Source organism: Lactuca virosa, chromosome 7 (genome assembly GCF_052849685.1).
Source record: "Lactuca virosa cultivar CGN04683 chromosome 7, Lactuca_virosa_CGN04683_v6, whole genome shotgun sequence".
Taxonomy (NCBI): Eukaryota; Viridiplantae; Streptophyta; class Magnoliopsida; order Asterales; family Asteraceae; genus Lactuca; species Lactuca virosa.
The window spans coordinates 172,823,151-172,837,965 of NC_136432.1; the positions used below are offsets into that span (position 1 = coordinate 172,823,151).

General features: G+C 46.2%; 1 non-coding gene across 1 annotated transcript; it reads left to right on the forward strand.

The window, feature by feature from the left end:
* The first annotated feature begins 12,477 nt into the window (after positions 1 to 12,477).
* LOC145127983 (small nucleolar RNA R71) lies at positions 12,478 to 12,584 on the forward strand. The gene has a single exon (XR_013716586.1). It is a non-coding gene; the product is annotated as a small nucleolar RNA R71 (small nucleolar RNA).
* Positions 12,585 to 14,815: the final 2,231 nt, after the last annotated feature.

Genomic DNA, 14,815 nt, shown 5'->3' on the forward strand with positions numbered 1-14,815 from the left:
CTCGTTTGCTTCACTAGTGCCTGCCCCATCTCCTCCTTGTCCTCGATACTCGCTCCATCGAGGGCATATCGGCTAGCGATACCCAAGGTGAGGAGGCTTGTAACACCGGGTTCATGGTATGATTTTATTTAAGTTTTATTCTTATTTTTGCCACGAACTCGGCGAGCCTACGTCCCGACTCGCCGAGTAGCAGCAGGGTGGACACGGGATTTGAGCGGTGAACTCGGCGAGTCGATGCATGGACTCGGCGAGTCCACCCGTCTGAATGAAACTCTATCTTCAGACATTTCACCCTATTTTACCCATTCTAAAACACCCATTTCGTCCCATTCTCTTCCAGAAGAACTGTAGAGCAAAACCCTAGCCCATATTGATCCTTGTGAGTGATTTTGGCTTGGTGAAGGAAGTTTGAAGCTTAGAAGAAGAAGGAGGAAGTTGGAGGGTGCAAGGAAGTGTGATAGATCCGAAATCTACCCTGGGAGAAGCTCCTAACCAGGTAAGAAAGCTCCTTCTTGATCCTTAGTAAAATAGATTCCCTTTTTGTCCCTTATATGTGGATTGCAAGCCCTTAAACCTCCCAAACTCCGTGTGTTTATGCCCTAGGAGCTTAGATTTATGGTTTGGAACCATTGCATGTCTCAAATTTGGCCAGAATGGGTGAAGAGTCGAAGGGTACTCGGCGAGTGCCAAAGTGCACTCGGCGAGTTCCATGAAGATGGCCTTAGACTCGGCGAGTTGGATAAGAAACTCGGCGAGTCCTATGAAGATTGTCTGGTACTCGGCGAGTCGTTCCTCAAACTCGGCGTGTCCCTTGAATATAGCCTTGAACTCGACGAGTTGTTCTTCCAACTCGGCGAGTCATATGATCAGTCACTAGGATAAGAAGGGTTTAAGTGTAGGAGGTCCAACCCTCCGTAGTCACACGTGGAATTAGCAATTTAATGTGTAGCTATAGTCCCAGAATCTCCAAATCTCCAAGGTTGATGTTCTGATGGAAGATTGGAGCGATTTGTGAGATCTGTTCGTCGGACTCGGCGAGTCACCCCCTTGGACTCGGCGAGTCCAGTCGCGGGTTTGTTAGTTGACCCCGTCTAGCGAGTCAGGCTGACTCAGTGAGTGGGAACAGGGACCCGATGAGTCAGAGTCGGGCTAGACATAGAAGGACTCGGCGAGTCGCCATATGGACTCGGCGAGTCCAGTCAATCAGAAGGTTGACTTTGACCAAGGAGTTGACTTTGACCAATCATTTGACCTTAGGGGTATTTATGAGTACCTAATCCATGTTTACGGATTTATAGCCGGAGGGATTACCGGTGCGGCAGCCAGGCGTAGTCTGAGCAGGTTTTTCAGCAGCTACTCTCGAGGTGAGTTTTCTTCCAGTAGGGACGGGTCTAAGGCACCAAGGCCGGCCCGTATAGACGATATGTTGGTATCAGAGTGTGGGCGGGGCCCGTATCTCATAGCTGAGTTGATTGTGTTATATGCCAGTATGATAGAATTGCTTATACTTGTTGTCTGTGTGATACTTGTATGTTATGGTTTAGTAGTAGAGTGTGGGCGAGGCCCGTATCTCTCAGAAAGTAGAGTGTGGGCGAGGCCCGTATCTCCTAGCTAGTAGAGTGTGGGCGAGGCCCGTACCTCTATGGGTGTGGGCGAGGCCCGTATCCCTTAGTTACTCATTATATGATTGCATGGTATGTGGCATTATGGGGGAACTCACTAAGCTTCGTGCTTACGTTTTATAGTTTTGTTTTCAGGTACCTCTTCAGCTAGGGGAAAGGAGCCGGCGCGGTAGCGGCATATCACACACTCTCATGTTTTCCGCACTATGGATTTCCTGGGATGTACTCTGAATATTTTACTATGATGTTACCGGTTCTCAGACATAAATTAATATTGTGAATGTTTTGTAACGATGTTTTTATGAATTAACCTAATTTAAAAATGAAATTTTTAGCTGGTATTTTTCGGACGTTACAAGTTGGTATCAGAGCCCTGGTTTGAGGGATTCGGACACACCTTCGGGGGTGTCTGGACTCAAATCGAGGGAATAAAAGATTTTTATAAAGAAATGATTTTCTAAAGACTAAGTAAAAGGGGTTTCTAAAAAGAAGAAGGTGTGTGATGTGCGCGACCGGCCGAGCTCAAGTAAGTTTTCCCCAAAGTACCCATACAAGTTTACGTTATGATTATCAGTTTCAGTTTCAGTAGAACATCATGCTAGAATAGGACTAAGGATCTAGGAATGATGCCTTATGTGCCTGCTTTATGTGTTTCGGCTTTTTGAGAATTGCATGCTAGTACAGATCAGTCAGTATGATAGCCAGAGTAGTATATACTTGATTATGTGTACTCAATGCCCGGATGCTGCTTGCTTTGTGCTATTAGGAGTTCCAGTTGTCTTTCACTAACTAGTGAACGAATATGCTAAGTTACATATTGCAAGGATTAAATAATTTCAGAAGGTTGGGTCTAGCCCTATTTCGCAGCTCTTGTTTGAGTCCAACCGTTGTAGGGTGGACCTCTCATTCGAATAATTATCTAGTCTGAGTAATATGTAATAGTATTCGCGAGCTAGTTAGGGAAAGAAAGCACGGACCTCTTGTGCAGCTGATGGCAGAGAGTGGGATGGCGATTACTTAGGGCGAGAGTAGCATGAGATTTCTCGTTATGAGGATAGATTTGCTTGAGTAGTTTACTGTGTCCGAATGCTGCTTGCTTTGTGCTTAGTGGGGCTCGGAGTAATGGGAGTTAGCCATTATGTGAATACGTCACGTCACATGCGATCAGGGTTGAATAATCTAAGAGTGCTGGATTTGGAGTAATATGGCGGCTAGCCATTATGTGAATACGTCACGTCACATGCGTTCAGGAGTTATATGGCGGCTAGCCAGTCAGGACCACGCACACTGTCCTTTAAGGACTTCAGGGGCAGTGGTGCATCAGATTTCCATGGGGCGAAGGACCCCATTGCTGCCAGACGATGGATTGTAGACCTTGAGTCTGCACAGCTGATCAGCTTCTGCCCCGAGGGGTCGAAGGTACGATTTACAACAGGGTGTCTACGTGACAGAGCTAGAGATTGGTGGGAGTCGGTTTGTGACTCTTTGGGAGCCGCGGCCATTGAGGTTATGACATGGCCGGACTTTGTGACACGATTCAGGGCGGAGTTCGCGCCTACGGTGGAACTCCAGCAGTTGGCACGGGAGTTCTTGGATATGAGGCAGACGACAGAGACAGTGGCGGAGATCACTGCCAAGTTCCGGGAGAGGGCGTTACTGGTGCCCCAGTATGCAGGTGATGAGGATATGAGGAGGACCCGCTACCATGACATGTTGCGAGCTGACATTCGGGAGCATGTCAGTTTTTCAGCTTGCCCTACCCTGGATTCTATGATTGCTAGGGCGAAGGAGAGGGAGATAGATTTGGAGCACATTCGGAAGAGGAAGGCAGAGGAGGGACAGACGATAGGGGCTTCGGGAAAGAAGCCCAAGGGATCAGATGGTAGGCCGAAAGGCCATTCAGGACCGGGCCGCTGCAGGAAGTGCGGCAGGTCGCACGAGGGAGCGTGTAGATTAGGATCGACAGACTGCTACAGGTGCGGCAAGACGGGACACTTCAGCAGGGATTGTACTGCCCCTGCTCCGGTTATTCAGACATCTGAGTTGCTATGTTTCCACTGCAACCAGAGGGGCCACAAGAGGGCCAACTGCCCCCAGTTAACAGCAGCAGCGTCAGTACAGGCGCCAGCTCCAGCGACCCTGCGGATTACAGATGGCCGGCAGGGCAAGGCAGAGGCTCCGGTGGTGAGGAGCCGGGCATTTCAGCTGACAGCCGAGGAGGCACGCGCTGCACCCGATGTGGTGATGGGTATGATTCTTTCCCTCTGACCTATTTATATGAGATTTATGATATTGACATGTGCTCTGTGTATATACGTTTAGGATCGTTCCATGTGAACGGTATTCCAGTCCAGGTGTTGTTTGATTCAGGGGCTACCCGATCCTTTGTTTCTCTTTCACTTAGCAAGAAGTTTCCTGAGTCCTCGGGCATGTTGGATTGCCCTTTAGAGGTCGAGATTGCGGACGACCGGTCGGTGCGAGCATCAGAGGTCTTCCGAGATTGTGTGTTAAGGTTGTTCGAAGAGCGGTATTTGGTTGACCTAGTTCCCATTCCATTGCAGGGAAACAAGGTCATTATTGGTATGGATTGGCTGAGTCCCAATGGGGCAGTGATAGATTGCGCGCAACAGTTAGTACGAGTCAGAGCCCCTAGTGGGGGAGAGTTAGTAATTCAGGGTGAGAGATCACAGCGAGGGCCAGCCTTCTGTTCGGCAGCGAGGGCAAGGCGTTACCTTCAGCAGGGTTGCGCAGGATATGTCGCATATGTCATGGACACCCGGGAGGCGGGTAAGGCGACAATGGGTGATGTGCCCGTAGTACGAGAGTTCGCGGATGTATTCCCCGAGGAGCTGCCTGGGATACCTCCAGAGCGACAGGTGGAGTTCAGGATCGACCTAGTCCCTGGTGCGGCTCCGATAGCCAAGGCACCGTATCGGTTGGCTCCTCCTGAGATGCAGGAGTTGTCTACACAGCTTCAGGAGCTGTTAGACAAGGGTTTCATTAGACCAAGCAGTTCACCCTGGGGAGCCCCGATTCTGTTTGTGAAGAAGAAGGACGGGTCGCATCGGATGTGTATCGATTATAGGGAGCTGAATAAGGTAACGGTGAAGAACCGCTACCCACTCCCGAGGATTGACGACCTCTTTGACCAGCTTCACGGAGCATCTTGGTTCTCCAAGATAGATTTGCGTTCAGGGTATCACCAGGTGAGGGTCAGAGAGGAGGATGTGCAGAAGACGGCATTTCGGACACGTTATGGCCACTATGAGTTCGTGGTGATGCCTTTCGGGCTCACCAATGCTCCTGCCGCGTTCATGGACCTCATGAACCGCGTGTGTAGACCGATGTTAGACCGGTCGGTGATAGTATTTATAGATGATATCTTGGTTTACTCCAAGACGCGAGAGCAGCATGAGGAGCATTTGCGGGAGGTTTTTGAGACCTTGAGAAGGGAGAACCTGTATGCTAAGTTCTCCAAGTGTGAGTTCTGGTTGCGTGAGGTGCAGTTTCTTGGGCACCTTGTCAACCAGAACGGGATTTCGGTGGATCCGGCCAAGGTGGAGGTCGTGATGAGATGGGAGGTTCCGAAATCTCCATCTGAGATTCAGAGTTTCCTAGGATTAGCTGGCTACTATCGGAGATTCATCCAGGATTTCTCCAAGATAGCATTACCCCTGACCAGGTTAACGAGGAAGGATGTGGTCTTTCGTTGGGGGCCTGAGCAGCAGGCAGCATTCGAGACACTGAGACAGAGATTGTGCGAGGCGCCAATCTTAGCCTTGCCAGAGGGCATGGAGGATTTTGTTGTATACTGCGATGCGTCCATCTCAGGTTTGGGCGCGGTATTGATGCAGAGAGGGCATGTCATCGCCTACGCGTTGAGGCAGCTGAAGCCTCACGAGGCGAACTACCCGACGCATGATTTGGAGTTGGGGGCTGTTGTGTTCGCCCTTAAGATTTGGCGTCATTACCTCTATGGGGTTCGCTGTACGATTTACACGGACCACAAGAGTTTGAGGTACCTCATGGACCAGCCAAATCTGAATATGAGGCAGCGTCGGTGGCTTGATGTGGTAAAGGATTATGATTGTGAAATCCTTTATCACTTGGGGAAGGCCAACGTGGTGGCCGATGCGCTTAGCCGCAAGGCGGCGCCGATCAGGGATATTTGCATGCGGATGACAGTGGTGACTCCGCTTTTGGAGCGGATCCGGGAGACTCAGCAGGAGGCTATAAAGGAGGAACATCGGAAGAGTGAGCGGATTGTGGGACAGGTTTCCTCCTTCGACTATGACAGCAGAGGATTATTGACATTACACCGCAGGGTGTGGGTTCCATACCTCGGAGGCGTGCGCCAGGTTCTGATGGAGGAGGCGCACAAATCCCGATTCTCCATTCATCCAGGGGCAACGGAGATGTATAGGGATCTTCGTCTGGACTATTGGTGGCCCTGCATGAAGCGGGATGTAGCATGGTACGTTGAGCGGTGCCTGACCTACAGGAAGGTCAAGGCCGAACACCAGAGACCGCACGGCAAGATGCAGCCGTTGGATATCCTGCTGTGGAAATGGGAAGACATCACGATGGATTTCATCACCAAGCTTCCCAGGACCGCGCGGGGAGGGGATTCGATATGGGTCATCGTCGATCGATTGACCAAGAGCGCCCACTTTATCCCGATTCAGGAGAGCATCTCGGCCGAGAAATTGGCCGATATCTACATCAGAGAGGTGGTGGCACGGCACGGGGTGCCAGTTTCAGTGATTTCGGATAGGGATGTGCGGTTCACTTCCAGGTTCTGGAAGAAGTTTCATGACGAGCTGGGTACTCGTCTGCATTTTAGTACAGCCTTTCACCCGCAGACGGATGGCCAGAGCGAGCGGACCATCCAGACTCTGGAGGACATGCTGCGGGCGTGTGTTTTAGACTTCGGTGGTAGCTGGGATACCTATCTTCCTTTAGCCGAGTTTTCATATAACAACAGCTATCACGCGAGTATTGACCGTTCTCCCTTCGAGATGTTGTACGGGAGGAAGTGCAGGACCCCGATATGTTGGGGCGAGGTTGGATAGAGAGTCATGGGGAGCACCGAAGTAGTGCTCAAGACGACAGAGAAGATTCAGCAGGTCCGGAGCAGGCTTCAGACTGCTCAGAGTCGGCAGAAGAGTTATGTCGATAGGCGCCGATCAGACCTGGAGTTCCAGGTCGGGGATATGGTTCTCCTGAAAGTGTCGCCGTGGAAGGGCGTCATCCGATTCAGGAAACGGGGCAAGTTGGGTCCCAGGTATATTGGACCGTTTAGGGTTGCAGCCTGAGTGGGCAAGGTGGCATATCGGCTGGATCTTCCAGCCGAACTCAGTCAGATCCACGGCACTTTCCATGTCTCCCAGCTGCGGAAGTGCCTGGTGGACGATTCAGCAGTGGTACCTTTGGAGGACATCCAGATTGATGACAGCCTGAATTATATTGAGCGGCCTGTGGCTATCCTAGACCGGAAGTCGAAGGAACTGATGAACAAAAGGGTGGAGCTGGTGAAGGTGCAATGGCAGCATCGGAAGGGCTCGGAATGGACTTGGGAGCCCGCGGATGAGATGATGGAGCATTATCCGGAGCTGTTCTGAAAGGGAGCGGCAGACTTCGAGGACGAAGTCTAAAATAAGTGGGGGAGAATTGTAACACCGGGTTCATGGTATGATTTTATTTAAGTTTTATTCTTATTTTTGCCACGAACTCGGCGAGCCTACGTCCCGACTCGCCGAGTAACAGCAGGGTGGACACGGGATTTGAGCGGTGAACTCGGCGAGTCGATGCATGGACTCGGCGAGTCCACCCGTCTGAATGAAACTCTATCTTCAGACATTTCACCCTATTTTACCCATTCTAAAACACCCATTTCGTCCCATTCTCTTCCAGAAGAACTGTAGAGCAAAACCCTAGCCCATATTGATCCTTGTGAGTGATTTTGGCTTGGTGAAGGAAGTTTGAAGCTTAGAAGAAGAAGGAGGAAGTTGGAGGGTGCAAGGAAGTGTGATAGATCCGAAATCTACCCTGGGAGAAGCTCCTAACCAGGTAAGAAAGCTCCTTCTTGATCCTTAGTAAAATAGATTCCCTTTTTGTCCCTTATATGTGGATTGCAAGCCCTTAAACCTCCCAAACTCCGTGTGTTTATGCCCTAGGAGCTTAGATTTATGGTTTGGAACCATTGCATGTCTCAAATTTGGCCAGAATGGGTGAAGAGTCGAAAGGTACTCGGCGAGTGCCAAAGTGCACTCGGCGAGTTCCATGAAGATGGCCTTAGACTCGGCGAGTTGGATAAGAAACTCGGCGAGTCCTATGAAGATTGTCTGGTACTCGGTGAGTCGTTCCTCAAACTCGGCGTGTCCCTTGAATATAGCCTTGAACTCGACGAGTTGTTCTTCCAACTCGGCGAGTCATATGATCAGTCACTAGGATAAGAAGGGTTTAAGTGTAGGAGGTCCAACCCTCCGTAGTCGCACGTGGAATTAGCAATTTAACGTGTAGCTATAGTCCCAGAATCTCCAAATCTCCAAGGTTGATGTTCTGATGGAAGATTGGAGCGATTTGTGAGATCTGTTCGTCGGACTCGGCGAGTCACCCCCTTGGACCCGGCGAGTCCAGTCGCGGGTTTGTTAGTTGACCCCGTCTAGCGAGTCAGGCTGACTCAGTGAGTGGGAACAGGGACCCGATGAGTCAGAGTCGGGCTAGACATAGAAGGACTCGGCGAGTCGCCATATGGACTCGGCGAGTCCAGTCAATCAGAAGGTTGACTTTGACCAAGGAGTTGACTTTGACCAGTCATTTGACCTTAGGGGTATTTATGAGTACCTAATCCATGTTTACGGATTTATAGCCGGAGGGATTACCGGTGCGGCAGCCAGGCGTAGTCTGAGCAGGTTTTTCAGCAGCTACTCTCGAGGTGAGTTTTCTTCCAGTAGGGACGGGTCTAAGGCACCAAGGCCGGCCCGTATAGACGATATGTTGGTATCAGAGTGTGGGCGGGGCCCGTATCTTATAACTGAGTTGATTGTGTTATATGCCAGTATGATAGAATTGCTTATACTTGTTGTCTGTGTGATACTTGTATGTTATGGTTTAGTAGTAGAGTGTGGGCGAGGCCCGTATCTCTCAGAAAGTAGAGTGTGGGCGAGGCCCGTATCTCCTAGCTAGTAGAGTGTGGGCGAGGCCCGTACCTCTATGGGTGTGGGCGAGGCCCGTATCCCTTAGTTACTCATTATATGATTGCATGGTATGTGGCATTATGGGGGAACTCACTAAGCTTCGTGCTTACGTTTTATAGTTTTGTTTTCAGGTACCTCTTCAGCTAGGGGAAAGGAGCCGGCGCGGTAGCGGCATATCACACACTCTCATGTTTTCCGCACTATGGATTTCCTGGGATGTACTCTGAATATTTTACTATGATGTTACCGGTTCTCAGACATAAATTAATATTGTGAATGTTTTGTAACGATGTTTTTATGAATTAACCTAATTTCAAAATGAAATGTTTAGCTGGTATTTTTCGGACGTTACAAGGCTGCTCCACATTGAAGTGCTGAACCATATTCTCCATAGTCCCTCCAATCCAGTTCACACTCAAAGAGAGCTGGTCAAAATACCCTGTCATATTATCCCCAATATGTGATCCTACCATGGGTGCGGGTGTATGCACCGGCTGCCCTCTCTCCCCTCTTCCTCTAACATTCCTTCTCCTCGGCCTTGGTTGTGGTGCGGGTTGATCACCGTGCTGCTCACCACCATCCTCATTATCCGACCCCAAAATACACCAATGAGTTCTATAATTTTGGACCACCCGCATGGTCTCCAAATACCCCATGCTAAACTCATGACCATCCATACGGGTCATGGAACGAGTGATATCGGGAACTAGTAACCCATACGATCGGGCCAACCGGGTAATGAATTGCCCTCCACAAATAGGGCTCCCGGGGCGAGAACTGGCAGCAGAGCCAGCCAAGAAGTGTGCTAAAAAATAGGGAATGTTGCAACACACTCCCGGCTACAAGATGCACCATAAGTAGACATGAGAATAAAGAAGTATTACCTTAGATCGAAAGATTACGTAAGCAAAAACGAAAATGGAGTGTATGTCGGCTAAAATCGGAGCAAGGGGGGACCAGATTTCGCGTTCACTTCGTGGGAATAAAGAATGAGTTGGTCAAAGGGATTCTGTGTTCTTTAATCTGTGGTCCCGTGTTTGTTACTGTTCACGTCGTGAATCCTTAAGGATTCACGTCGTGAGTCCTGTGTTCTTTAATCTGTGGTCCCGTGTTTCTTTAATCTGTGGTCCCGTGTTTGTTACTGTTCACGTCGTGAATCCTTAAGGATTCACGTCGTGAGTCCTGTCTGGGCTTAATTTTGGGCCATTCATTCTTCATCAGAAATGGATTAGTCTTGGGCCATTTAGTTTAATAGAAAATGGGCTGATATGTATCAACGATATACTGTCCGGTTCATTCAGAACTCACGTCGTGAATCATATTGATTCACGTCGTGAATACTATATGACAATTTATTATTTTTTTTTAATCCAGGTTTGTCTAGTAACTAAATTCTTAATTATTACCACTTAATTTTTAGGGACCCCACACTCAGTGTTTAATTATGAATAAAGTGAGTTGGATGATATGACCGACTTCCCTAAAATAAAAATGCAAAAACTAAAAAGAGAAAGAAAAAATGTAAACCAAACTCGGGTTGCCTCCCGAGAAGCGCTTCTTTTTGAGGAGTCTTGAGCTGGACTCCGTGCCCTCTACGTTGATTCGTCAGAAGAATCCACCACTAGGATCTTTTGCTCCTTAAAACGCCTCTTGTAAGCTTACACTCGACGAATATACGCCTTTTTAGAATTCTCCTTTTTAGCCTTGACTTCGTCTCCATCGAGCTTGCGTTTGATCCCTTGAATCTTCAATTTTCCATCATTTTTAAGCTCCATAGTATCCTTCTCTTCTTTCACCACTGGACTTGTGACTTTTGAAGTAACCTCCTCTTCATCACTCGACATCTCATCATCTTCCTTGCTTACCCAAGAAGTTGGATTCGTGTAGGCAATGATTTCAACTAAAAATGAAACATATGCTCTCGGTTTTGTTCTTTTAACTTGTTGAATTGTTTTGATTTCTTCTTCCATGAGCTTCTCTAATTCTTCAAGTTCATTCTCTTCATCTATGTTGAAAACCTCTTCTTGAGCATGACTCCCTTGGAAACCATCTTCTATTCCAAAAATTTCCTTCTCATCCCCAACTCTCAAGGTGAGCTTGGACTCGCGTATATCAACCAGAGCTCCAGCAGTGTTAAGTAACGGGCGACCAAGAAGAATTGGTACATTGGGATCTTCTTTCATATCCAAAACCACAAAGTCTATTGGAAAAACGAATTTCCTAATTTTCACGAGAATATCTTCCACAATGCCCCAGGGCTGTGTCACTGAACGGTTCGCCATGTGAATAGTCATCTTTGTAGCCTTCAACTTCTGAATATTCAATTTTTGATAAAACGAATAAGGCATCAAATTTATGCTATCCCCAGAATAGGCTAAAGCATAAACCTTCATATTATTCCCAAACTCACATGGGAGAGTGAGTCGTCCAGGATCCCCCATCTTCTTAGGTATCTCTCCCAACACAGCTTTTGAGCTTTGCTCACTTAGAATCACCTTAGAATTCTCCTTTAATTGCTGACGAGTGTCTAACAAGTCTTGTAGGAACTTAGCATATTCTGGAACGTTTGCAAGTGAATAAATAAAAGGAGTATTGATAGGAATACCCTTCAATTGCTTGATAAACTACAGATGTTCTCTCTCTAGTGGACTGAGATTAGCTCTAGACGGGAATGGCAAAGGTGGTTTATAAGCTGGAACATATACTGAGTTTTTTTGTTCAGACCGAGACCACAACTTGAGCATAGCGGGCTCACGACGTGAACTGGGTATTCCAGCAGATTCTTCAATTTCGAGCTTCGGCTTCTTTGGCTTTGGATCGGGCTGCTGTGGCTCCACTTCTAAGGCTTCTAGGAACTCAAAAATCGCCTCTTCTTCAGTATCTATGTCCATTATGTGAGATTGAGTCTTCTTTTCAGGATTTTTCGGGAACATCTTCTCTTTAACCAAAGTGGTAAGTTGACCAAGTTGTACTTCAAGGTTATTGATGGAGGCTTGCTGATTTTTTTTAATGCCTGCTGATCTATCATCATTACGTGATGATTCATCATTATAGTTCTTTGTTCTTCCATTGCAGTGTCAGTAGCATCATGCCTTTTTTCTGAAGCTTCCATAAATTTCATCAACATGGTCTCTAATTTTGATTTCTTCTCAGCTGGTGGTTGCTCTCTCTGATAAAAACCCCGGCCCGTTTGCCTAAATTTCTCTTCTTTTTGCTTCTTGTATTCATCATAAGGCAGCCACTCCTTCTTTGGTTTCCTCCAATCTTCATCGTATCTGTCCCCACTTGAATAGCAAACTTGAGCTTTCTTGTTTCCATATTCATCCATATTGCAATCCTTTGTCAAATGCGGGCCACTACATCTCTTGCAACCAACTCGAATTGCATGAATTGATTGGTCCATTTGGGTCAATCTCCTATCCATAGTGCTAAGCATTGCCATCACAGCAGCCATCTCTTCGGTTTGTGCACCTCCACTGCCCTTTATTCCATCACGCCCTGGGTTATGATACTCACGAGAGTGCTTTGCAAATTCTTCAACTAACACCTTGGCCTGAATTGGGTTCTTCTTTGTTAGTGGTCCTTGTGAATCAAGGAGTTGTCTAGTCATGACATTCACCCCATCATAGAATATCGACATTTCTTGCTGAATGTTTAGGTCATGTTGAGGACAATTCCTTAACAACCCCTTATAGCGCTCCCATGCCTCGTATAATGACTCCCTCGGGTTTTGCTCAAAGTTGGCAATCGCCTTCTTGAGTTTAGAGATTTTGGAGGGTGGGCAAAACTGATCTAGAAATTTCTCACGCAATTGGGCCCATGTGGTGATTGTACCAGATGGAAGAGCCTTCAACCAGTCTTTTGCAGCTCCTTTGAAAGTGACTGGTAACATCCTTAACAAAGCTGTCTCCCTCAGGATATTAGGAGTATTAAAATAATCCGCAATATCATTGACCTCGTCTAAATGCTTGAAAGCATCCTCATGATCCTTCCCATAGAATGGGATATCCTTGAGTGCGGTAAGGATATGGCCATTTAACTCGAATGTGGGATTGGCAGGAATCGTAGGATGTACTAAACCCGACCCCACATCATCTCGAATGCGCTTCTTGTAATCCCCCATGGACATCTCATCAATGTTCGCCATTTCGTTCACCGGCTCGTTCACAGGTTCACTCGTATAAAGTCCAAATTCTGTTTCTGATTCGTACTCGGTCTCGTGTGGATTAGGAGTTTGATCGAAGACTTCAAACTTGCTCTTTGAGGCTGAACTCGATTCTCCTGTTTTCTTTCCTGACTTCCTTGAAAAGGCTGATTTCAGTTCTTGTAAAGGCAACTTCTTATTATCCTTTTTGTGCAGCGTAGACTCCGGATCTTCCAGCGGTGGCCCCAAAGGTGTGTTAGAACCTCTGGTCATGAACTCCTGGAATAAAACAACAAGATAAAACGTAAAACTGAACAAAAAAAAACGAACTGAAATAAACAAAACTAAGGACTTCAGTTCTCACGTCGTGAATCTTGAAGGTTCACGTCGTGAGTCCTGTAATGCAGAAAAAATTAAAACAGAAAAGTAACTTCTTGCAGGTTTTAACCTACAAAAAGGATCGATTAATTTAAAGCAAACAAACTAATAATTAACTAAGCCGTTCCCCGACAATGGCGCCAAAAACTTGATGTGCACAAAAGTACCCACTAATTTTAATATTTATAATCTAACAAACTTAGACCAATTATGCACCTATAGGCAATGTACCTAGTCAGATTATAGTATAGCTTGCGTAAGTCGGGTATCGATCACAGGGAACGGTGTTACTAATTAATCTACTTGCTATCAAATTAACCTAATTATTAACAAGTTTAAAAAGGGTTTTATCTGATTTTACAAGATCAGACGAACTTAGCTCAAATTCAATCAATAAGTAAAAACACTCTTGTTTAGTTCGAATCCACTTCGTCCTTATGGCTAGCTAATAATTATGGATTATCAAGTTGGTTATTATTATATTAGTAATTTAAGTCTAACTTTACTAATAATTAATTAATTCATGTAAAACTATGTATGGTCACACACGATTAAACATAGAACCAATTATGAATATGAATATGCTATGTAAGATTTATTATGTAAACGGAATTATAGTCATAATCTACGTTCTCTAGCACATCTAAGTTTATTTACTCTAATTACTTACTAAGATTAGTCAATCCTAGATCTAACAATTTAATGTTCACTAAATCATTAGGTAAACAAGTTCATGCAGTTAATGGTCACTAAGCTACACAGAACATGAATTTAAGCAACTAGAGAAACAAACATAAGCATGATAGGTAACGATAAATCAACACAAGCAATTCACCAACTAAATAAATCCATGTAAAATTAAGCTATTCATAAGTTAGAAGCTTCATCTAGCTAAACAATAGTAGCTAGATTCAGCTGCTCATAATAGCAACTAACACAATAACACAAATCAAAGTATAAGGAAACATGTTCATAAGTATCAAATAAGTGAACTAAATTATGGACCTTCACTCTTTTGGTGTTGAAAACCTTTTTCCAAGGCCTTTCTTTTGCTAAAAATCGTCTTCTGGAAACCCTTTAATCAGCCAAAAGTCTCTCAAATCGTAATGGGCAAGGGAATTTATAGTATTCTGATTTCCCGAGTTCACGTCGTGAACCATAAGGATTCACGTCGTGAATATTAGATAACCGTGTTCGGCAAGGACTCTTCCACCCGTATGCATATCTTCTAGAATTCTCGACTCACGTCATGAACCATGCATTGTTCACGTCGTGAAAACGTTCTTTTGCTGAGTTTTTCATCCTTCTTCCCTTCAAGCCTCCAAAGTTCCATATTCTGTCAATTTCAGTCCCTATCTTCGAAAATGCTTCTGTTTGGCTGCAAAAATAACAAATTAAACTTATAAGTAGCATTATTCTATGCAAACAGCCAACTTCCTTGAGATATCGACACCCAACATTCTCAACTTGTC